At 32.1% G+C, this 23,897-nt stretch overlaps 1 long non-coding RNA gene across 1 annotated transcript; it reads left to right on the plus strand.

Annotated features, from left to right (window-relative positions):
• The first annotated feature begins 351 nt into the window (after positions 1–351).
• LOC123894467 lies at positions 352–23,719 on the plus strand. The gene is made up of 42 exons (XR_006803824.1): positions 352–876; positions 958–1,007; positions 1,173–1,438; positions 2,223–2,338; positions 2,610–3,022; positions 3,104–3,153; positions 3,319–3,584; positions 4,369–4,484; positions 4,756–5,299; positions 5,465–5,730; positions 6,515–6,630; positions 6,902–7,314; positions 7,396–7,445; positions 7,611–7,876; positions 8,661–8,776; positions 9,048–9,591; positions 9,757–10,022; positions 10,807–10,922; positions 11,345–11,606; positions 11,688–11,737; positions 11,903–12,001; positions 12,096–12,168; positions 12,953–13,068; positions 13,491–13,752; positions 13,834–13,883; positions 14,049–14,314; positions 15,099–15,214; positions 15,637–15,898; positions 15,980–16,029; positions 16,195–16,460; positions 17,245–17,360; positions 17,783–18,044; positions 18,126–18,175; positions 18,341–18,606; positions 19,391–19,506; positions 19,778–20,190; positions 20,272–20,321; positions 20,487–20,752; positions 21,537–21,652; positions 21,924–22,463; positions 22,629–23,434; positions 23,541–23,719. It is a non-coding gene; the product is annotated as an uncharacterized LOC123894467 (long non-coding RNA).
• Positions 23,720–23,897: the final 178 nt, after the last annotated feature.

Consider the following 23,897-nt stretch of genomic DNA (forward strand, 5'->3'; position numbering starts at 1 on the left):
GTTCTGGATTTGTTTCTTTATGATTTACTATTAATACTTATTTTTTCTTATGAATGTTCACGTACTTCCTGTTCAGCCTATAATGTGCGGCTTGCTAGGGATCCAGTGGTAAGAAGAGGATCACACACTTTCTGCTCAGCCTTGGGATAGTGTTAGGAGCATGCGTACGAAGCATTTAAAATTCTTGACAAGCTTGGTTTGGAACTGTTTTGTTCTGTTGATTTGCCACTTCCTTTTGTTAGAATTTTTTCTTGCCATTATTTAGGAAATGGTTGTTTCAGCATACTTTCTTCACTCGTGTTTATCTATTTTGCGTACTTTCTTCACTGGTATGTAGAACATTTTGCATTTCTTGATTAAATGGTTAAGAACGTAGAACATATCCAGAAGATAATTCTGGATTGAGTCATTCTTTATCATTTCTATTTCTTTGCTTTGATGGCAAGACATACAAATTGAACAGTGAAAATGTTTTTCTGCAACGCACGGATTCTTCAGAGCATGGAGCCTAGAGTTTTAATTTGGTGATCTCTAGTAAATTTTTTCTGTTTCAATCTTTATCAATTCTGAGAGCATATATTTTATGATTTGTTATTTATTCTTTGGTGTTGCAGGAGAGGATATGATTTTGATTTACATGTCGATATGCTTTTCTCAAAATTTCACACAATTAAGCATCTCTTGACTCTTCTTTTACTCATAAAGATTTTGTTTTTTTATAATTTTTTGATATAACTCTTTGTATGATAGTCGAGAGATGAGTTTATCTGTTTTGCAGCGTGCTAAAAAGTTTCGATGTTCAGAATGATCTTCTGATCAGGGACTTGGTTTGGAGGACTATGCTACTCTTCTTTCTTTCTTTTTTTTTTTGGTCAAGTACTCTTCTTTCTTCATTCTTAGATTTTTTCTACACCTATTTTTCTCAACCTTATTAACTTTTTTTTTTTTTATTGTAAGTGGAGAAATTAAAGATGAGTGCGCCTCATTGGTGGGATTAATTTGGCAATGTGAGTTTATATTTGAACATCTCTACACACGCTTCTTGATTATTCTTTGAAAGCTTGGACGAGATTATCAGATAACGGCGATTCATTATTGGGATATAGTTGGTCTTTTTTTAATAATGTTTATATGTATTTGTTCCCGAATAATTGTTCTTTGATTATGTACAGGCTGGTGTTGAAGTTTTCGTGTTTCTTCCAGTTTTGAAGGTTTTATTTTCTGAGTACTACTCTGGCAAAGATAAAGATATAAGTCTGGATGGAAATTTGGTCAACTATTCTAAGAATCTTTACATTTCAGTCTTTTTTTGATACTTAGCATATACTTCTGTCAGTTCCTGAGTTTTCTTTATGGGTGTTGCAGGGGAGAGAGCCTATAAATATGTGCTTCACTATGGAACCCATGGCATGGCAGACAGAGGCTCACTGATGTTGAGGTTTGATTTGGTTCATATTTTAATGTTTTGCGCCTACTATGGATTGGTTGGGTTTTAATTAATAGCTGCTCTTCTAGTTCTCATTTGATTATATGTGTACTCTTTATGATATAATTTGTCATTCAATAAATTTGCTATCGCTGTTAAAAATAAAAAGAATATTGAGATATTTGTTGATCCAGTTTTGCAATGAGCTTATTTCTGATTTTTGGATATCTGGAACAATTTGCAATTCTTGATGATAATATAAGAATGATAATGGCTACATACATAGATCAAATTTCTTTGATGAGTCATTCTCTATTATTTTTATTTTTGAGATTAGAATGTAAGACACAAATTGAATTGTATACTTGTTCTTATGCAGTGTGGTTTTGTCAAAATAATGATGTTCTTTCATTATAGCATGGAGCCTCAAGTTTTGGTTGCATATTTCATTTTGAAGCATGTTTTCTTGATATTAGTTCATCTGGTGTTGTAATTTTCTTTCTCTTGTTTGATCTTCTGACTTTGTATTCTGGTTCTTTTTTTCTGGTCTTTTGATTGTGAGGTTTGATACATGTTAATTGAAAAACGACATTGTTTTCTGTAGTGCGGTGTGTTTTGAAACAATAACATTTGAGTAGTATCAAGCCTCAGGTTTATTTTGGAACCTCTACTTGGAATACAAATTATTTTCATTTCATTTTTTATCTGCCGATTCTTATTGTTCTGGATTTGTTTCTTTATGATTTACTATTAATACTTATTTTTTCTTATGAATGTTCACGTACTTCCTGTTCAGCCTATAATGTGCGGCTTGCTAGGGATCCAGTGGTAAGAAGAGGATCACACACTTTCTGCTCAGCCTTGGGATAGTGTTAGGAGCATGCGTACGAAGCATTTAAAATTCTTGACAAGGTTGGTTTGGAACTGTTTTGTTCTGTTGATTTGCCACTTCCTTTTGTTAGAATTTTTTCTTGCCATTATTTAGGAAATGGTTGTTTCAGCATACTTTCTTCACTCGTGTTTATCTATTTTGCGTACTTTCTTCACTGGTATGTAGAACATTTTGCATTTCTTGATTAAATGGTTAAGAACGTAGAACATATCCAGAAGATAATTCTGGATTGAGTCATTCTTTATCATTTCTATTTCTTTGCTTTGATGGCAAGACATACAAATTGAACAGTGAAAATGTTTTTCTGCAACGCACGGATTCTTCAGAGCATGGAGCCTAGAGTTTTAATTTGGTGATCTCTGGTAAATTTTTTCTGTTTCAATCTTTATCAATTCTGAGAGCATATATTTTATGATTTGTTATTTATTCTTTGGTGTTGCAGGAGAGGATATGATTTTGATTTACATGTCGATATGCTTTTCTCAAAATTTCACACAATTAAGCATCTCTTGACTCTTCTTTTACTCATAAAGATTTTGTTTTTTTATAATATTTTGATATAACTCTTTGTATGATAGTCGAGAGATGAGTTTATCTGTTTTGCAGCGTGCTAAAAAGTTTCGATGTTCAGAATGATCTTCTGATCAGGGACTTGGTTTGGAGGACTATGCTACTCTTCTTTCTTTCTTTTTTTTTTTGGTCAAGTACTCTTCTTTCTTCATTCTTAGATTTTTTCTACACCTATTTTTCTCAACCTTATTAACTTTTTTTTTTTTTATTGTAAGTGGAGAAATTAAAGATGAGTGCGCCTCATTGGTGGGATTAATTTGGCAATGTGAGTTTATATTTGAACATCTCTACACACGCTTCTTGATTATTCTTTGAAAGCTTGGACGAGATTATCAGATAACGGCGATTCATTATTGGGATATAGTTGGTCTTTTTTTAATAATGTTTATATGTATTTGTTCCCGAATAATTGTTCTTTGATTATGTACAGGCTGGTGTTGAAGTTTTCGTGTTTCTTCCAGTTTTGAAGGTTTTATTTTCTGAGTACTACTCTGGCAAAGATAAAGATATAAGTCTGGATGGAAATTTGGTCAACTATTCTAAGAATCTTTACATTTCAGTCTTTTTTTGATACTTAGCATATACTTCTGTCAGTTCCTGAGTTTTCTTTATGGGTGTTGCAGGGGAGAGAGCCTATAAATATGTGCTTCACTATGGAACCCATGGCATGGCAGACAGAGGCTCACTGATGTTGAGGTTTGATTTGGTTCATATTTTAATGTTTTGCGCCTACTATGGATTGGTTGGGTTTTAATTAATAGCTGCTCTTCTAGTTCTCATTTGATTATATGTGTACTCTTTATGATATAATTTGTCATTCAATAAATTTGCTATCGCTGTTAAAAATAAAAAGAATATTGAGATATTTGTTGATCCAGTTTTGCAATGAGCTTATTTCTGATTTTTGGATATCTGGAACAATTTGCAATTCTTGATGATAATATAAGAATGATAATGGCTACATACATAGATCAAATTTCTTTGATGAGTCATTCTCTATTATTTTTATTTTTGAGATTAGAATGTAAGACACAAATTGAATTGTATACTTGTTCTTATGCAGTGTGGTTTTGTCAAAATAATGATGTTCTTTCATTATAGCATGGAGCCTCAAGTTTTGGTTGCATATTTCATTTTGAAGCATGTTTTCTTGATATTAGTTCATCTGGTGTTGTAATTTTCTTTCTCTTGTTTGATCTTCTGACTTTGTATTCTGGTTCTTTTTTTCTGGTCTTTTGATTGTGAGGTTTGATACATGTTAATTGAAAAACGACATTGTTTTCTGTAGTGCGGTGTGTTTTGAAACAATAACATTTGAGTAGTATCAAGCCTCAGGTTTATTTTGGAACCTCTACTTGGAATACAAATTATTTTCATTTCATTTTTTATCTGCCGATTCTTATTGTTCTGGATTTGTTTCTTTATGATTTACTATTAATACTTATTTTTTCTTATGAATGTTCACGTACTTCCTGTTCAGCCTATAATGTGCGGCTTGCTAGGGATCCAGTGGTAAGAAGAGGATCACACACTTTCTGCTCAGCCTTGGGATAGTGTTAGGAGCATGCGTACGAAGCATTTAAAATTCTTGACAAGGTTGGTTTGGAACTGTTTTGTTCTGTTGATTTGCCACTTCCTTTTGTTAGAATTTTTTCTTGCCATTATTTAGGAAATGGTTGTTTCAGCATACTTTCTTCACTCGTGTTTATCTATTTTGCGTACTTTCTTCACTGGTATGTAGAACATTTTGCATTTCTTGATTAAATGGTTAAGAACGTAGAACATATCCAGAAGATAATTCTGGATTAAGTCATTCTTTATCATTTCTATTTCTTTGCTTTGATGGCAAGACATACAAATTGAACAGTGAAAATGTTTTTCTGCAACGCACGGATTCTTCAGAGCATGGAGCCTAGAGTTTTAATTTGGTGATCTCTGGTAAATTTTTTCTGTTTCAATCTTTATCAATTCTGAGAGCATATATTTTATGATTTGTTATTTATTCTTTGGTGTTGCAGGAGAGGATATGATTTTGATTTACATGTCGATATGCTTTTCTCAAAATTTCACACAATTAAGCATCTCTTGACTCTTCTTTTACTCATAAAGATTTTGTTTTTTTATAATATTTTGATATAACTCTTTGTATGATAGTCGAGAGATGAGTTTATCTGTTTTGCAGCGTGCTAAAAAGTTTCGATGTTCAGAATGATCTTCTGATCAGGGACTTGGTTTGGAGGACTATGCTACTCTTCTTTCTTTCTTTTTTTTTTCGGTCAAGTACTCTTCTTTCTTCATTCTTAGATTTTTTCTACACCTATTTTTCTCAACCTTATTAACTTTTTTTTTTTTTATTGTAAGTGGAGAAATTAAAGATGAGTGCGCCTCATTGGTGGGATTAATTTGGCAATGTGAGTTTATATTTGAACATCTCTACACACGCTTCTTGATTATTCTTTGAAAGCTTGGACGAGATTATCAGATAACGGCGATTCATTATTGGGATATAGTTGGTCTTTTTTTAATAATGTTTATATGTATTTGTTCCCGAATAATTGTTCTTTGATTATGTGCAGGCTGGTGTTGAAGTTTTCGTGTTTCTTCCAGTTTTGAAGGTTTTATTTTCTGAGTACTACTCTGGCAAAGATAAAGATATAAGTCTGGATGGAAATTTGGTCAACTATTCTAAGAATCTTTACATTTCAGTCTTTTTTTGATACTTAGCATATACTTCTGTCAGTTCCTGAGTTTTCTTTATGGGTGTTGCAGGGGAGAGAGCCTATAAATATGTGCTTCACTATGGAACCCATGGCATGGCAGACAGAGGCTCACTGATGTTGAGGTTTGATTTGGTTCATATTTTAATGTTTTGCGCCTACTATGGATTGGTTGGGTTTTAATTAATAGCTGCTCTTCTAGTTCTCATTTGATTATATGTGTACTCTTTATGATATAATTTGTCATTCAATAAATTTGCTATCGCTGTTAAAAATAAAAAGAATATTGAGATATTTGTTGATCCAGTTTTGCAATGAGCTTATTTCTGATTTTTGGATATCTGGAACAATTTGCAATTCTTGATGATAATATAAGAATGATAATGGCTACATACATAGATCAAATTTCTTTGATGAGTCATTCTCTATTATTTTTATTTTTGAGATTAGAATGTAAGACACAAATTGAATTGTATACTTGTTCTTATGCAGTGTGGTTTTGTCAAAATAATGATGTTCTTTCATTATAGCATGGAGCCTCATGTTTTGGTTGCATATTTCATTTTGAAGCATGTTTTCTTGATATTAGTTCATCTGGTGTTGTAATTTTCTTTCTCTTGTTTGATCTTCTGACTTTGTATTCTGGTTCTTTTTTTCTGGTCTTTTGATTGTGAGGTTTGATACATGTTAATTGAAAAACGACATTGTTTTCTGTAGTGCGGTGTGTTTTGAAACAATAACATTTGAGTAGTATCAAGCCTCAGGTTTATTTTGGAACCTCTACTTGGAATACAAATTATTTTCATTTCATTTTTTATCTGCCGATTCTTATTGTTCTGGATTTGTTTCTTTATGATTTACTATTAATACTTATTTTTTCTTATGAATGTTCACGTACTTCCTGTTCAGCCTATAATGTGCGGCTTGCTAGGGATCCAGTGGTAAGAAGAGGATCACACACTTTCTGCTCAGCCTTGGGATAGTGTTAGGAGCATGCGTACGAAGCATTTAAAATTCTTGACAAGGTTGGTTTGGAACTGTTTTGTTCTGTTGATTTGCCACTTCCTTTTGTTAGAATTTTTTCTTGCCATTATTTAGGAAATGGTTGTTTCGGCATACTTTCTTCACTCGTGTTTATCTATTTTGCGTACTTTCTTCACTGGTATGTAGAACATTTTGCATTTCTTGATTAAATGGTTAAGAACGTAGAACATATCCAGAAGATAATTCTGGATTAAGTCATTCTTTATCATTTCTATTTCTTTGCTTTGATGGCAAGACATACAAATTGAACAGTGAAAATGTTTTTCTGCAACGCACGGATTCTTCAGAGCATGGAGCCTAGAGTTTTAATTTGGTGATCTCTGGTAAATTTTTTCTGTTTCAATCTTTATCAATTCTGAGAGCATATATTTTATGATTTGTTATTTATTCTTTGGTGTTGCAGGAGAGGATATGATTTTGATTTACATGTCGATATGCTTTTCTCAAAATTTCACACAATTAAGCATCTCTTGACTCTTCTTTTACTCATAAAGATTTTGTTTTTTTATAATATTTTGATATAACTCTTTGTATGATAGTCGAGAGATGAGTTTATCTGTTTTGCAGCGTGCTAAAAAGTTTCGATGTTCAGAATGATCTTCTGATCAGGGACTTGGTTTGGAGGACTATGCTACTCTTCTTTCTTTCTTTTTTTTTTTGGTCAAGTACTCTTCTTTCTTCATTCTTAGATTTTTTCTACACCTATTTTTCTCAACCTTATTAACTTTTTTTTTTTTTATTGTAAGTGGAGAAATTAAAGATGAGTGCGCCTCATTGGTGGGATTAATTTGGCAATGTGAGTTTATATTTGAACATCTCTACACACGCTTCTTGATTATTCTTTGAAAGCTTGGACGAGATTATCAGATAACGGCGATTCATTATTGGGATATAGTTGGTCTTTTTTTAATAATGTTTATATGTATTTGTTCCCGAATAATTGTTCTTTGATTATGTGCAGGCTGGTGTTGAAGTTTTCGTGTTTCTTCCAGTTTTGAAGGTTTTATTTTCTGAGTACTACTCTGGCAAAGATAAAGATATAAGTCTGGATGGAAATTTGGTCAACTATTCTAAGAATCTTTACATTTCAGTCTTTTTTTGATACTTAGCATATACTTCTGTCAGTTCCTGAGTTTTCTTTATGGGTGTTGCAGGGGAGAGAGCCTATAAATATGTGCTTCACTATGGAACCCATGGCATGGCAGACAGAGGCTCACTGATGTTGAGGTTTGATTTGGTTCATATTTTAATGTTTTGCGCCTACTATGGATTGGTTGGGTTTTAATTAATAGCTGCTCTTCTAGTTCTCATTTGATTATATGTGTACTCTTTATGATATAATTTGTCATTCAATAAATTTGCTATCGCTGTTAAAAATAAAAAGAATATTGAGATATTTGTTGATCCAGTTTTGCAATGAGCTTATTTCTGATTTTTGGATATCTGGAACAATTTGCAATTCTTGATGATAATATAAGAATGATAATGGCTACATACATAGATCAAATTTCTTTGATGAGTCATTCTCTATTATTTTTATTTTTGAGATTAGAATGTAAGACACAAATTGAATTGTATACTTGTTCTTATGCAGTGTGGTTTTGTCAAAATAATGATGTTCTTTCATTATAGCATGGAGCCTCATGTTTTGGTTGCATATTTCATTTTGAAGCATGTTTTCTTGATATTAGTTCATCTGGTGTTGTAATTTTCTTTCTCTTGTTTGATCTTCTGACTTTGTATTCTGGTTCTTTTTTTCTGGTCTTTTGATTGTGAGGTTTGATACATGTTAATTGAAAAACGACATTGTTTTCTGTAGTGCGGTGTGTTTTGAAACAATAACATTTGAGTAGTATCAAGCCTCAGGTTTATTTTGGAACCTCTACTTGGAATACAAATTATTTTCATTTCATTTTTTATCTGCCGATTCTTATTGTTCTGGATTTGTTTCTTTATGATTTACTATTAATACTTATTTTTTCTTATGAATGTTCACGTACTTCCTGTTCAGCCTATAATGTGCGGCTTGCTAGGGATCCAGTGGTAAGAAGAGGATCACACACTTTCTGCTCAGCCTTGGGATAGTGTTAGGAGCATGCGTACGAAGCATTTAAAATTCTTGACAAGGTTGGTTTGGAACTGTTTTGTTCTGTTGATTTGCCACTTCCTTTTGTTAGAATTTTTTCTTGCCATTATTTAGGAAATGGTTGTTTCGGCATACTTTCTTCACTCGTGTTTATCTATTTTGCGTACTTTCTTCACTGGTATGTAGAACATTTTGCATTTCTTGATTAAATGGTTAAGAACGTAGAACATATCCAGAAGATAATTCTGGATTGAGTCATTCTTTATCATTTCTATTTCTTTGCTTTGATGGCAAGACATACAAATTGAACAGTGAAAATGTTTTTCTGCAACGCACGGATTCTTCAGAGCATGGAGCCTAGAGTTTTAATTTGGTGATCTCTAGTAAATTTTTTCTGTTTCAATCTTTATCAATTCTGAGAGCATATATTTTATGATTTGTTATTTATTCTTTGGTGTTGCAGGAGAGGATATGATTTTGATTTACATGTCGATATGCTTTTCTCAAAATTTCACACAATTAAGCATCTCTTGACTCTTCTTTTACTCATAAAGATTTTGTTTTTTTATAATATTTTGATATAACTCTTTGTATGATAGTCGAGAGATGAGTTTATCTGTTTTGCAGCGTGCTAAAAAGTTTCGATGTTCAGAATGATCTTCTGATCAGGGACTTGGTTTGGAGGACTATGCTACTCTTCTTTCTTTCTTTTTTTTTTCGGTCAAGTACTCTTCTTTCTTCATTCTTAGATTTTTTCTACACCTATTTTTCTCAACCTTATTAACTTTTTTTTTTTTTATTGTAAGTGGAGAAATTAAAGATGAGTGCGCCTCATTGGTGGGATTAATTTGGCAATGTGAGTTTATATTTGAACATCTCTACACACGCTTCTTGATTATTCTTTGAAAGCTTGGACGAGATTATCAGATAACGGCGATTCATTATTGGGATATAGTTGGTCTTTTTTTAATAATGTTTATATGTATTTGTTCCCGAATAATTGTTCTTTGATTATGTACAGGCTGGTGTTGAAGTTTTCGTGTTTCTTCCAGTTTTGAAGGTTTTATTTTCTGAGTACTACTCTGGCAAAGATAAAGATATAAGTCTGGATGGAAATTTGGTCAACTATTCTAAGAATCTTTACATTTCAGTCTTTTTTTGATACTTAGCATATACTTCTGTCAGTTCCTGAGTTTTCTTTATGGGTGTTGCAGGGGAGAGAGCCTATAAATATGTGCTTCACTATGGAACCCATGGCATGGCAGACAGAGGCTCACTGATGTTGAGGTTTGATTTGGTTCATATTTTAATGTTTTGCGCCTACTATGGATTGGTTGGGTTTTAATTAATAGCTGCTCTTCTAGTTCTCATTTGATTATATGTGTACTCTTTATGATATAATTTGTCATTCAATAAATTTGCTATCGCTGTTAAAAATAAAAAGAATATTGAGATATTTGTTGATCCAGTTTTGCAATGAGCTTATTTCTGATTTTTGGATATCTGGAACAATTTGCAATTCTTGATGATAATATAAGAATGATAATGGCTACATACATAGATCAAATTTCTTTGATGAGTCATTCTCTATTATTTTTATTTTTGAGATTAGAATGTAAGACACAAATTGAATTGTATACTTGTTCTTATGCAGTGTGGTTTTATCAAAATAATGATGTTCTTTCATTATAGCATGGAGCCTCAAGTTTTGGTTGCATATTTCATTTTGAAACATGTTTTCTTGATATTAGTTCATCTGGTGTTGTAATTTTCTTTCTCTTGTTTGATCTTCTGACTTTGTATTCTGGTTCTTTTTTTCTGGTCTTTTGATTGTGAGGTTTGATACATGTTAATTGAAAAACGACATTGTTTTCTGTAGTGCGGTGTGTTTTGAAACAATAACATTTGAGTAGTATCAAGCCTCAGGTTTATTTTGGAACCTCTACTTGGAATACAAATTATTTTCATTTCATTTTTTATCTGCCGATTCTTATTGTTCTGGATTTGTTTCTTTATGATTTACTATTAATACTTATTTTTTCTTATGAATGTTCACGTACTTCCTGTTCAGCCTATAATGTGCGGCTTGCTAGGGATCCAGTGGTAAGAAGAGGATCACACACTTTCTGCTCAGCCTTGGGATAGTGTTAGGAGCATGCGTACGAAGCATTTAAAATTCTTGACAAGGTTGGTTTGGAACTGTTTTGTTCTGTTGATTTGCCACTTCCTTTTGTTAGAATTTTTTCTTGCCATTATTTAGGAAATGGTTGTTTCAGCATACTTTCTTCACTCGTGTTTATCTATTTTGCGTACTTTCTTCACTGGTATGTAGAACATTTTGCATTTCTTGATTAAATGGTTAAGAACGTAGAACATATCCAGAAGATAATTCTGGATTGAGTCATTCTTTATCATTTCTATTTCTTTGCTTTGATGGCAAGACATACAAATTGAACAGTGAAAATGTTTTTCTGCAACGCACGGATTCTTCAGAGCATGGAGCCTAGAGTTTTAATTTGGTGATCTCTGGTAAAATTTTTCTGTTTCAATCTTTATCAATTCTGAGAGCATATATTTTATGATTTGTTATTTATTCTTTGGTGTTGCAGGAGAGGATATGATTTTGATTTACATGTCGATATGCTTTTCTCAAAATTTCACACAATTAAGCATCTCTTGACTCTTCTTTTACTCATAAAGATTTTGTTTTTTTATAATATTTTGATATAACTCTTTGTATGATAGTCGAGAGATGAGTTTATCTGTTTTGCAGCGTGCTAAAAAGTTTCGATGTTCAGAATGATCTTCTGATCAGGGACTTGGTTTGGAGGACTATGCTACTCTTCTTTCTTTCTTTTTTTTTTTGGTCAAGTACTCTTCTTTCTTCATTCTTAGATTTTTTCTACACCTATTTTTCTCAACCTTATTAACTTTTTTTTTTTTTATTGTAAGTGGAGAAATTAAAGATGAGTGCGCCTCATTGGTGGGATTAATTTGGCAATGTGAGTTTATATTTGAACATCTCTACACACGCTTCTTGATTATTCTTTGAAAGCTTGGACGAGATTATCAGATAACGGCGATTCATTATTGGGATATAGTTGGTCTTTTTTTAATAATGTTTATATGTATTTGTTCCCGAATAATTGTTCTTTGATTATGTACAGGCTGGTGTTGAAGTTTTCGTGTTTCTTCCAGTTTTGAAGGTTTTATTTTCTGAGTACTACTCTGGCAAAGATAAAGATATAAGTCTGGATGGAAATTTGGTCAACTATTCTAAGAATCTTTACATTTCAGTCTTTTTTTGATACTTAGCATATACTTCTGTCAGTTCCTGAGTTTTCTTTATGGGTGTTGCAGGGGAGAGAGCCTATAAATATGTGCTTCACTATGGAACCCATGGCATGGCAGACAGAGGCTCACTGATGTTGAGGTTTGATTTGGTTCATATTTTAATGTTTTGCGCCTACTATGGATTGGTTGGGTTTTAATTAATAGCTGCTCTTCTAGTTCTCATTTGATTATATGTGTACTCTTTATGATATAATTTGTCATTCAATAAATTTGCTATCGCTGTTAAAAATAAAAAGAATATTGAGATATTTGTTGATCCAGTTTTGCAATGAGCTTATTTCTGATTTTTGGATATCTGGAACAATTTGCAATTCTTGATGATAATATAAGAATGATAATGGCTACATACATAGATCAAATTTCTTTGATGAGTCATTCTCTATTATTTTTATTTTTGAGATTAGAATGTAAGACACAAATTGAATTGTATACTTGTTCTTATGCAGTGTGGTTTTGTCAAAATAATGATGTTCTTTCATTATAGCATGGAGCCTCAAGTTTTGGTTGCATATTTCATTTTGAAGCATGTTTTCTTGATATTAGTTCATCTGGTGTTGTAATTTTCTTTCTCTTGTTTGATCTTCTGACTTTGTATTCTGGTTCTTTTTTTCTGGTCTTTTGATTGTGAGGTTTGATACATGTTAATTGAAAAACGACATTGTTTTCTGTAGTGCGGTGTGTTTTGAAACAATAACATTTGAGTAGTATCAAGCCTCAGGTTTATTTTGGAACCTCTACTTGGAATACAAATTATTTTCATTTCATTTTTTATCTGCCGATTCTTATTGTTCTGGATTTGTTTCTTTATGATTTACTATTAATACTTATTTTTTCTTATGAATGTTCACGTACTTCCTGTTCAGCCTATAATGTGCGGCTTGCTAGGGATCCAGTGGTAAGAAGAGGATCACACACTTTCTGCTCAGCCTTGGGATAGTGTTAGGAGCATGCGTACGAAGCATTTAAAATTCTTGACAAGGTTGGTTTGGAACTGTTTTGTTCTGTTGATTTGCCACTTCCTTTTGTTAGAATTTTTTCTTGCCATTATTTAGGAAATGGTTGTTTCAGCATACTTTCTTCACTCGTGTTTATCTATTTTGCGTACTTTCTTCACTGGTATGTAGAACATTTTGCATTTCTTGATTAAATGGTTAAGAACGTAGAACATATCCAGAAGATAATTCTGGATTAAGTCATTCTTTATCATTTCTATTTCTTTGCTTTGATGGCAAGACATACAAATTGAACAGTGAAAATGTTTTTCTGCAACGCACGGATTCTTCAGAGCATGGAGCCTAGAGTTTTAATTTGGTGATCTCTGGTAAAATTTTTCTGTTTCAATCTTTATCAATTCTGAGAGCATATATTTTATGATTTGTTATTTATTCTTTGGTGTTGCAGGAGAGGATATGATTTTGATTTACATGTCGATATGCTTTTCTCAAAATTTCACACAATTAAGCATCTCTTGACTCTTCTTTTACTCATAAAGATTTTGTTTTTTTATAATATTTTGATATAACTCTTTGTATGATAGTCGAGAGATGAGTTTATCTGTTTTGCAGCGTGCTAAAAAGTTTCGATGTTCAGAATGATCTTCTGATCAGGGACTTGGTTTGGAGGACTATGCTACTCTTCTTTCTTTCTTTTTTTTTTTGGTCAAGTACTCTTCTTTCTTCATTCTTAGATTTTTTCTACACCTATTTTTCTCAACCTTATTAACTTTTTTTTTTTTTATTGTAAGTGGAGAAATTAAAGATGAGTGCGCCTCATTGGTGGGATTAATTTGGCAATGTGAGTTTATATTTGAACATCTCTACACACGCTTCTTGATTATTCTTTGAAAGCTTGGACGAGATTATCAGATAACGGCGATTCATTATTGGGATATAGTTGGTCTTTTTTTAATAATGTTTATATGTATTTGTTCCCGAATAATTGTTCTTTGATTATGTACAGGCTGGTGTTGAAGTTTTCGTGTTTCTTCCAGTTTTGAAGGTTTTATTTTCTGAGTACTACTCTGGCAAAGATAAAGATATAAGTCTGGATGGAAATTTGGTCAACTATTCTAAGAATCTTTACATTTCAGTCTTTTTTTGATACTTAGCATATACTTCTGTCAGTTCCTGAGTTTTCTTTATGGGTGTTGCAGGGGAGAGAGCCTATAAATATGTGCTTCACTATGGAACCCATGGCATGGCAGACAGAGGCTCACTGATGTTGAGGTTTGATTTGGTTCATATTTTAATGTTTTGCGCCTACTATGGATTGGTTGGGTTTTAATTAATAGCTGCTCTTCTAGTTCTCATTTGATTATATGTGTACTCTTTATGATATAATTTGTCATTCAATAAATTTGCTATCGCTGTTAAAAATAAAAAGAATATTGAGATATTTGTTGATCCAGTTTTGCAATGAGCTTATTTCTGATTTTTGGATATCTGGAACAATTTGCAATTCTTGATGATAATATAAGAATGATAATGGCTACATACATAGATCAAATTTCTTTGATGAGTCATTCTCTATTATTTTTATTTTTGAGATTAGAATGTAAGACACAAATTGAATTGTATACTTGTTCTTATGCAGTGTGGTTTTGTCAAAATAATGATGTTCTTTCATTATAGCATGGAGCCTCAAGTTTTGGTTGCATATTTCATTTTGAAGCATGTTTTCTTGATATTAGTTCATCTGGTGTTGTAATTTTCTTTCTCTTGTTTGATCTTCTGACTTTGTATTCTGGTTCTTTTTTTCTGGTCTTTTGATTGTGAGGTTTGATACATGTTAATTGAAAAACGACATTGTTTTCTGTAGTGCGGTGTGTTTTGAAACAATAACATTTGAGTAGTATCAAGCCTCAGGTTTATTTTGGAACCTCTACTTGGAATACAAATTATTTTCATTTCATTTTTTATCTGCCGATTCTTATTGTTCTGGATTTGTTTCTTTATGATTTACTATTAATACTTATTTTTTCTTATGAATGTTCACGTACTTCCTGTTCAGCCTATAATGTGCGGCTTGCTAGGGATCCAGTGGTAAGAAGAGGATCACACACTTTCTGCTCAGCCTTGGGATAGTGTTAGGAGCATGCGTACGAAGCATTTAAAATTCTTGACAAGGTTGGTTTGGAACTGTTTTGTTCTGTTGATTTGCCACTTCCTTTTGTTAGAATTTTTTCTTGCCATTATTTAGGAAATGGTTGTTTCAGCATACTTTCTTCACTCGTGTTTATCTATTTTGCGTACTTTCTTCACTGGTATGTAGAACATTTTGCATTTCTTGATTAAATGGTTAAGAACGTAGAACATATCCAGAAGATAATTCTGGATTAAGTCATTCTTTATCATTTCTATTTCTTTGCTTTGATGGCAAGACATACAAATTGAACAGTGAAAATGTTTTTCTGCAACGCACGGATTCTTCAGAGCATGGAGCCTAGAGTTTTAATTTGGTGATCTCTGGTAAAATTTTTCTGTTTCAATCTTTATCAATTCTGAGAGCATATATTTTATGATTTGTTATTTATTCTTTGGTGTTGCAGGAGAGGATATGATTTTGATTTACATGTCGATATGCTTTTCTCAAAATTTCACACAATTAAGCATCTCTTGACTCTTCTTTTACTCATAAAGATTTTGTTTTTTTATAATATTTTGATATAACTCTTTGTATGATAGTCGAGAGATGAGTTTATCTGTTTTGCAGCGTGCTAAAAAGTTTCGATGTTCAGAATGATCTTCTGATCAGGGACTTGGTTTGGAGGACTATGCTACTCTTCTTTCTTTCTTTTTTTTTTTGGTCAAGTACTCTTCTTTCTTCATTCTTAGATTTTTTCTACACCTATTTTTCTCAACCTTATTAACTTTTTTTTTTTTTATTGTAAGTGGAGAAATTAAAGATGAGTGCGCCTCATTGGTGGGATTAATTTGGCAATGTGAGTTTATATTTGAACATCTCTACACACGCTTCTTGATTATTCTTTGAAAGCTTGGACGAGATTATCAGATAACGGCGATTCATTATTGGGATATAGTTGGTCTTTTTTTAATAATGTTTATATGTATTTGTTCCCGAATAATTGTTCTTTGATTATGTACAGGCTGGTGTTGAAGTTTTCGTGTTTCTTCCAGTTTTGAAGGTTTTATTTTCTGAGTACTACTCTGGCAAAGATAAAGATATAAGTCTGGATGGAAATTTGGTCAACTATTCTAAGAATCTTTACATTTCAGTCTTTTTTTGATACTTAGCATATACTTCTGTCAGTTCCTGAGTTTTCTTTATGGGTGTTGCAGGGGAGAGAGCCTATAAATATGTGCTTCACTATGGAACCCATGGCATGGCAGACAGAGGCTCACTGATGTTGAGGTTTGATTTGGTTCATATTTTAATGTTTTGCGCCTACTATGGATTGGTTGGGTTTTAATTAATAGCTGCTCTTCTAGTTCTCATTTGATTATATGTGTACTCTTTATGATATAATTTGTCATTCAATAAATTTGCTATCGCTGTTAAAAATAAAAAGAATATTGAGATATTTGTTGATCCAGTTTTGCAATGAGCTTATTTCTGATTTTTGGATATCTGGAACAATTTGCAATTCTTGATGATAATATAAGAATGATAATGGCTACATACATAGATCAAATTTCTTTGATGAGTCATTCTCTATTATTTTTATTTTTGAGATTAGAATGTAAGACACAAATTGAATTGTATACTTGTTCTTATGCAGTGTGGTTTTGTCAAAATAATGATGTTCTTTCATTATAGCATGGAGCCTCAAGTTTTGGTTGCATATTTCATTTTGAAGCATGTTTTCTTGATATTAGTTCATCTGGTGTTGTAATTTTCTTTCTCTTGTTTGATCTTCTGACTTTGTATTCTGGTTCTTTTTTTCTGGTCTTTTGATTGTGAGGTTTGATACATGTTAATTGAAAAACGACATTGTTTTCTGTAGTGCGGTGTGTTTTGAAACAATAACATTTGAGTAGTATCAAGCCTCAGGTTTATTTTGGAACCTCTACTTGGAATACAAATTATTTTCATTTCATTTTTTATCTGCCGATTCTTATTGTTCTGGATTTGTTTCTTTATGATTTACTATTAATACTTATTTTTTCTTATGAATGTTCACGTACTTCCTGTTCAGCCTATAATGTGCGGCTTGCTAGGGATCCAGTGGTAAGAAGAGGATCACACACTTTCTGCTCAGCCTTGGGATAGTGTTAGGAGCATGCGTACGAAGCATTTAAAATTCTTGACAAGGTTGGTTTGGAACTGTTTTGTTCTGTTGATTTGCCACTTCCTTTTGTTAGAATTTTTTCTTGCCATTATTTAGGAAATGGTTGTTTCAGCATACTTTCTTCACTCGTGTTTATCTATTTTGCGTACTTTCTTCACTGGTATGTAGAACATTTTGCATTTCTTGATTAAATGGTTAAGAACGTAGAACATATCCAGAAGATAATTCTGGATTAAGTCATTCTTTATCATTTCTATTTCTTTGCTTTGATGGCAAGACATACAAATTGAACAGTGAAAATGTTTTTCTGCAACGCACGGATTCTTCAGAGCATGGAGCCTAGAGTTTTAATTTGGTGATCTCTGGTAAAATTTTTCTGTTTCAATCTTTATCAATTCTGAGAGCATATATTTTATGATTTGTTATTTATTCTTTGGTGTTGCAGGAGAGGATATGATTTTGATTTACATGTCGATATGCTTTTCTCAAAATTTCACACAATTAAGCATCTCTTGACTCTTCTTTTACTCATAAAGATTTTGTTTTTTTATAATATTTTGATATAACTCTTTGTATGATAGTCGAGAGATGAGTTTATCTGTTTTGCAGCGTGCTAAAAAGTTTCGATGTTCAGAATGATCTTCTGATCAGGGACTTGGTTTGGAGGACTATGCTACTCTTCTTTCTTTCTTTTTTTTTTTGGTCAAGTACTCTTCTTTCTTCATTCTTAGATTTTTTCTACACCTATTTTTCTCAACCTTATTAACTTTTTTTTTTTTTATTGTAAGTGGAGAAATTAAAGATGAGTGCGCCTCATTGGTGGGATTAATTTGGCAATGTGAGTTTATATTTGAACATCTCTACACACGCTTCTTGATTATTCTTTGAAAGCTTGGACGAGATTATCAGATAACGGCGATTCATTATTGGGATATAGTTGGTCTTTTTTTAATAATGTTTATATGTATTTGTTCCCGAATAATTGTTCTTTGATTATGTACAGGCTGGTGTTGAAGTTTTCGTGTTTCTTCCAGTTTTGAAGGTTTTATTTTCTGAGTACTACTCTGGCAAAGATAAAGATATAAGTCTGGATGGAAATTTGGTCAACTATTCTAAGAATCTTTACATTTCAGTCTTTTTTTGATACTTAGCATATACTTCTGTCAGTTCCTGAGTTTTCTTTATGGGTGTTGCAGGGGAGAGAGCCTATAAATATGTGCTTCACTATGGAACCCATGGCATGGCAGACAGAGGCTCACTGATGTTGAGGTTTGATTTGGTTCATATTTTAATGTTTTGCGCCTACTATGGATTGGTTGGGTTTTAATTAATAGCTGCTCTTCTAGTTCTCATTTGATTATATGTGTACTCTTTATGATATAATTTGTCATTCAATAAATTTGCTATCGCTGTTAAAAATAAAAAGAATATTGAGATATTTGTTGATCCAGTTTTGCAATGAGCTTATTTCTGATTTTTGGATATCTGGAACAATTTGCAATTCTTGATGATAATATAAGAATGATAATGGCTACATACATAGATCAAATTTCTTTGATGAGTCATTCTCTATTATTTTTATTTTTGAGATTAGAATGTAAGACACAAATTGAATTGTATACTTGTTCTTATGCAGTGTGGTTTTGTCAAAATAATGATGTTCTTTCATTATAGCATGGAGCCTCAAGTTTTGGTTGCATATTTCATTTTGAAGCATGTTTTCTTGATATTAGTTCATCTGGTGTTGTAATTTTCTTTCTCTTGTTTGATCTTCTGACTTTGTATTCTGGTTCTTTTTTTCTGGTCTTTTGATTGTGAGGTTTGATACATGTTAATTGAAAAACGACATTGTTTTCTGTAGTGCGGTGTGTTTTGAAACAATAACATTTGAGTAGTATCAAGCCTCAGGTTTATTTTGGAACCTCTACTTGGAATACAAATTATTTTCATTTCATTTTTTATCTGCCGATTCTTATTGTTCTGGATTTGTTTCTTTATGATTTACTATTAATACTTATTTTTTCTTATGAATGTTCACGTACTTCCTGTTCAGCCTATAATGTGCGGCTTGCTAGGGATCCAGTGGTAAGAAGAGGATCACACACTTTCTGCTCAGCCTTGGGATAGTGTTAGGAGCATGCGTACGAAGCATTTAAAATTCTTGACAAGGTTGGTTTGGAACTGTTTTGTTCTGTTGATTTGCCACTTCCTTTTGTTAGAATTTTTTCTTGCCATTATTTAGGAAATGGTTGTTTCAGCATACTTTCTTCACTCGTGTTTATCTATTTTGCGTACTTTCTTCACTGGTATGTAGAACATTTTGCATTTCTTGATTAAATGGTTAAGAACGTAGAACATATCCAGAAGATAATTCTGGATTAAGTCATTCTTTATCATTTCTATTTCTTTGCTTTGATGGCAAGACATACAAATTGAACAGTGAAAATGTTTTTCTGCAACGCACGGATTCTTCAGAGCATGGAGCCTAGAGTTTTAATTTGGTGATCTCTGGTAAATTTTTTCTGTTTCAATCTTTATCAATTCTGAGAGCATATATTTTATGATTTGTTATTTATTCTTTGGTGTTGCAGGAGAGGATATGATTTTGATTTACATGTCGATATGCTTTTCTCAAAATTTCACACAATTAAGCATCTCTTGACTCTTCTTTTACTCATAAAGATTTTGTTTTTTTATAATATTTTGATATAACTCTTTGTATGATAGTCGAGAGATGAGTTTATCTGTTTTGCAGCGTGCTAAAAAGTTTCGATGTTCAGAATGATCTTCTGATCAGGGACTTGGTTTGGAGGACTATGCTACTCTTCTTTCTTTCTTTTTTTTTTTGGTCAAGTACTCTTCTTTCTTCATTCTTAGATTTTTTCTACACCTATTTTTCTCAACCTTATTAACTTTTTTTTTTTTTATTGTAAGTGGAGAAATTAAAGATGAGTGCGCCTCATTGGTGGGATTAATTTGGCAATGTGAGTTTATATTTGAACATCTCTACACACGCTTCTTGATTATTCTTTGAAAGCTTGGACGAGATTATCAGATAACGGCGATTCATTATTGGGATATAGTTGGTCTTTTTTTAATAATGTTTATATGTATTTGTTCCCGAATAATTGTTCTTTGATTATGTACAGGCTGGTGTTGAAGTTTTCGTGTTTCTTCCAGTTTTGAAGGTTTTATTTTCTGAGTACTACTCTGGCAAAGATAAAGATATAAGTCTGGATGGAAATTTGGTCAACTATTCTAAGAATCTTTACATTTCAGTCTTTTTTTGATACTTAGCATATACTTCTGTCAGTTCCTGAGTTTTCTTTATGGGTGTTGCAGGGGAGAGAGCCTATAAATATGTGCTTCACTATGGAACCCATGGCATGGCAGACAGAGGCTCACTGATGTTGAGGTTTGATTTGGTTCATATTTTAATGTTTTGCGCCTACTATGGATTGGTTGGGTTTTAATTAATAGCTGCTCTTCTAGTTCTCATTTGATTATATGTGTACTCTTTATGATATAATTTGTCATTCAATAAATTTGCTATCGCTGTTAAAAATAAAAAGAATATTGAGATATTTGTTGATCCAGTTTTGCAATGAGCTTATTTCTGATTTTTGGATATCTGGAACAATTTGCAATTCTTGATGATAATATAAGAATGATAATGGCTACATACATAGATCAAATTTCTTTGATGAGTCATTCTCTATTATTTTTATTTTTGAGATTAGAATGTAAGACACAAATTGAATTGTATACTTGTTCTTATGCAGTGTGGTTTTGTCAAAATAATGATGTTCTTTCATTATAGCATGGAGCCTCAAGTTTTGGTTGCATATTTCATTTTGAAGCATGTTTTCTTGATATTAGTTCATCTGGTGTTGTAATTTTCTTTCTCTTGTTTGATCTTCTGACTTTGTATTCTGGTTCTTTTTTTCTGGTCTTTTGATTGTGAGGTTTGATACATGTTAATTGAAAAACGACATTGTTTTCTGTAGTGCGGTGTGTTTTGAAACAATAACATTTGAGTAGTATCAAGCCTCAGGTTTATTTTGGAACCTCTACTTGGAATACAAATTATTTTCATTTCATTTTTTATCTGCCGATTCTTATTGTTCTGGATTTGTTTCTTTATGATTTACTATTAATACTTATTTTTTCTTATGAATGTTCACGTACTTCCTGTTCAGCCTATAATGTGCGGCTTGCTAGGGATCCAGTGGTAAGAAGAGGATCACACACTTTCTGCTCAGCCTTGGGATAGTGTTAGGAGCATGCGTACGAAGCATTTAAAATTCTTGACAAGGTTGGTTTGGAACTGTTTTGTTCTGTTGATTTGCCACTTCCTTTTGTTAGAATTTTTTCTTGCCATTATTTAGGAAATGGTTGTTTCAGCATACTTTCTTCACTCGTGTTTATCTATTTTGCGTACTTTCTTCACTGGTATGTAGAACATTTTGCATTTCTTGATTAAATGGTTAAGAACGTAGAACATATCCAGAAGATAATTCTGGATTGAGTCATTCTTTATCATTTCTATTTCTTTGCTTTGATGGCAAGACATACAAATTGAACAGTGAAAATGTTTTTCTGCAACGCACGGATTCTTCAGAGCATGGAGCCTAGAGTTTTAATTTGGTGATCTCTGGTAAATTTTTTCTGTTTCAATCTTTATCAATTCTGAGAGCATATATTTTATGATTTGTTATTTATTCTTTGGTGTTGCAGGAGAGGATATGATTTTGATTTACATGTCGATATGCTTTTCTCAAAATTTCACACAATTAAGCATCTCTTGACTCTTCTTTTACTCATAAAGATTTTGTTTTTTATAATTTTTTGATATAACTCTTTGTATGATAGTCGAGAGATGAGTTTATCTGTTTTGCAGCGTGCTAAAAAGTTTCGATGTTCAGAATGATCTTCTGATCAGGGACTTGGTTTGGAGGACTATGCTACTCTTCTTTCTTTCTTTTTTTTTTCGGTCAAGTACTCTTCTTTCTTCATTCTTAGATTTTTTCTACACCTATTTTTCTCAACCTTGTTAACTGTTTTTTTTATTGTAAGTGGAGAAATTAAAGATGAGTGCGCCTCATTGCTGGGATTAATTTGGCAATGTGAGTTTATATTTGAACATCTCTACACACGCTTCTTGATTATTCTTTGAAAGCTTGGACGAGATTATCAGATAACGGCGATTCATTAATGTGATATAGTTGGTCTTTTTTTAATAATGTTTATATGTATTTGTTCCCGAATAATTGTTCTTTGATTATGTACAGGCTGGTGTTGAAGTTTTCGTGTTTCTTCCAGTTTTGAAGGTTTTATTTGCTGAGTACTACTTTGGCAAAGATAAAGATATAAGTCTGGATGGAAATTTGGTCAACTATTCTAAGAATCTTTACATTTCAGTCTTTTTTTGATACTTAGCATATACTTCTGTCAGTTCCTGAGTTTTCTTTCTTGTCCATGTTGCGGTGTGCTAATTTCTGATTTTTGAATATCTAGAACAATTTGCAATTCTCGATGATAATATAAGAATGATTGTATAGGTGAAATTTCTTCGATGAGTTGTTCTCTATTATTTTATTGCTGAGCTTTGAATATTTTTGAGTTTTAAATCTAAGACACAAATTGAATTGTGTACCTGTTCTTATGCAGTGTGGTTATGTCAAAATAATGATGTTCTTTCATAATAGCACGGAGCCTCAAATTTTGGTTTGCATATTTCATTTTAAAGCATATTTTTCTTGATATTTTAGTTCATCTGGTGTTATAATTTTCTTTCTCTTGTTTGATCTTCTGACTTTGTATTCTGATTCTTTTTGCGGGTCTTTTCATTGAGAGATATGTGTCTATCCATTTTGCAGCGAGATGAAGTCTTTGGATATGTAGAACATTTGAGATTCTTGATTAAATGGTTAAGAACGGAGAACATATCCTGATAATTCTTCAATGGGTCATTCTTTATCATTTCTATTTCTTTACTTTGATGGCAAGACATACAAATTGAACGGTGAAAATGTTTTCCTGCAGCGCACCGCTTCTTCAAAGCATGGAGCCTAGAGTTTGGATTTGGTGATCTCCAGTAAATTCTTTTTGTTTCTGTATTCCTTTATTGATTCTCTTTTCTTTTTTTTTTGTACAATTTCTATATTTCTTTATTTGTTATTTTTTCTATTTGGTTTTGCTAGGAAGAGATGTGATCTATATGTACAAACAAGTCCTTCTGGTTCTATCCTCCTCCTGTTTCTCACTTTTTTTCCTTGGTTACTCTGGTATATGCCGAGGTTTGATTTGTTTCTTGCTGGCTTCTATCGTTGAGTTTGTTATTCTTATTTTAATGAGCGCTCCTACTAATGATTTGTACCAATTGTTCTTTGAATTCTCATTTGATTATATATATATATATATATATATATATATATATATATATATATATATATATATATATATATATATATATATATATATATATATATATATATATATATATATATATATTCAGGTTAAGTTCAAAACAAAAATAGAAATAAACTAAAACTAAACAA

Source organism: Trifolium pratense, linkage group LG7 (genome assembly GCF_020283565.1).
Source record: "Trifolium pratense cultivar HEN17-A07 linkage group LG7, ARS_RC_1.1, whole genome shotgun sequence".
Classification (NCBI taxonomy): Eukaryota; Viridiplantae; Streptophyta; class Magnoliopsida; order Fabales; family Fabaceae; genus Trifolium; species Trifolium pratense.